The sequence below is a fragment of the Leptopilina boulardi genome, unplaced genomic scaffold, assembly GCF_019393585.1.
Source record: "Leptopilina boulardi isolate dan_hultmark-lab unplaced genomic scaffold, ZJU_Lbou_2.1 LbouV2_322, whole genome shotgun sequence".
Classification (NCBI taxonomy): domain Eukaryota; kingdom Metazoa; phylum Arthropoda; class Insecta; order Hymenoptera; family Figitidae; genus Leptopilina; species Leptopilina boulardi.
This window is the reverse complement of record NW_026137888.1, coordinates 1,032,231-1,034,489: the sequence shown is the minus strand read 5'-3', so window position 1 is coordinate 1,034,489 and position 2,259 is coordinate 1,032,231.

The window sequence follows — 2,259 nt, the reverse complement described above, 5'->3', positions numbered from 1 at the left end:
TAATTTTTTTTAAAATCGATCATTTATTTTTGCAAGTGTATACACTTTTTTTCATTTTAAATTTAGGATTAATCAACTTTGACAATCCGCGATCTCCTATATTTCAATAACTGGAATAAAAATTTCAGATAAAACAAAAAGAGGCAGATGAAGAAACTACCAGAGTCCATCAGCAAAAGTCTACTGATGTAATGAACTCGAAATGTAAGATTTTTTATAATTAAGCGCTTACACATTCAAGTGTATATTTTTTCTAGATTACAGCTAAAACCGTTTTAGTCTATAAATCCTACAAATAATTTATTTTTCAGATAAAACCCAAAATAACAGGAAACCAACATGGAGGTCAACATCCTATAAGTTAAAAAAATTTATAAAGTTCAGATTCCTCAATGGCAACTAAACCCTAACCAACCCCGATGGCAACCATACACTTATGCACTCTTTTTGAAAAGAAATCCTCGTATCGGAACGAGTGTAATATTAGTATTAAAAAACATTTTTATTTTCATTAGGCCCTTTTTTAAAAATGAAACTCGTATCGGAAGTGTGTAAATATTTATAATTGACAATATTTTTAATTTAATAGGCTTTTTTTACATATTGAAATCCTCGTATCGGAACGAGTGTAAATAAAAAATTGAAAAATATTTGAAATTTAATGGGCATTCTTTTTACACATTGAAATCGTCGTATCGGACGGAGTAAATATTTAGTATTAAAAAACATTTTTAATTTCATAGGCACTCTTTTTAAAAATGAAATCCTCGTATCGGAACGAGTGTAAATATTTATAATTACAAATATTTTTAATTTATTGGGCATTCTTTTTACATATTGAAATCCTCGTATCGAAACGAGTGTAAATATAAAATTGAAAAATTTTTTAAATTCATATGCACTCTTTTTGAAAAGAAATCCTCGTATCGGAAGAAAGGTAATTATTTAGTATTGAAAAACATTTTTATTTTCGTAGGCACTCTTTTTTAAAAATGAAATCCTCGTATCGGAACGAGTGTAAATATTTATAATTACAAATATTTTTAATTTATTGGGCATTCTTTTTACATATTGAAATCCTCGTATCGAAACGAGTGTAAATAAAAAATTGAAAAATATTTTAAATTCTTATGCACTCTTTTTGAAAAGAAATCCTCGTATCGGAAAGAGTGTATATATTTATAATTGACAATATTTTTAATTTAATAGGCATTCTTTTTACATATTGAAATCCTCGTATCGGAACGAGTGTAAATATTTATAATTACAAATATTTTTAATTTATTGGGCATTATTTTTACATATTGAAATCCTCGTATCGAAACGAGTGTAAATAAAAAATTGAAAAATATTTTAAATTAATATGCACTCTTTTAGAAAAGAAATTCTCGTATCGGAACGAGGGTAAATATTTAGTATTGAAAAACATTTTTATTTTCATAGGCACTCTTTTTTAAAAATGAAATCCTCGTATCGGAACGAGTGTAAATATTTATAATTGACAAATATTTTTAATTTAATGGGCATTCTTTTTACATATTGAAATCCTCGTATCGGAACGAGTGTAAATAAAAAATTGAAAAATATTTTAAATTAATATGCACTCTTTTAGAAAAGAAATTCTCGTATCGGAACGAGGGTAAATATTTAGTATTGAAAAACATTTTTATTTTCATAGGCACTCTTTTTTAAAAATGAAATCCTCGTATCGGAACGAGTGTAAATATTTAGTATTAAAAAACATTTTTAATTTCATAGGCACTCTTTTTTAAAAATGAAATCCTCGTATCGGAACGAGTGTAAATATTTATAATTACAAATATTTTTAATTTATTGGGCATTCTTTTTACATATTGAAATCCTCGTATCGAAACGAGTGTAAATATAAAATTGATAAATTTTTTAAATTCATATGCACTCTTTTTGATAAGAAATCCTCGTATCGGAAGAAAGGTAATTATTTAGTATTGAAAAACATTTTTATTTTCGTAGGCACTCTTTTTTAAAAATGAAATCCTCGTATCGGAACGAGTGTAAATATTTATAATTACAAATATTTTTAATTTATTGGGCATTCTTTTTACATATTGAAATCCTCGTATCGAAACGAGTGTAAATAAAAAATTGAAAAATATTTTAAATTCTTATGCACTCTTTTTGAAAAGAAATCCTCGTATCGGAAAGAGTGTAAATATTTAGTATTAAAAAACATTTTTATTTTCATAGGCACCCTTTTTTAAAAATGAAATCCTCGTATCG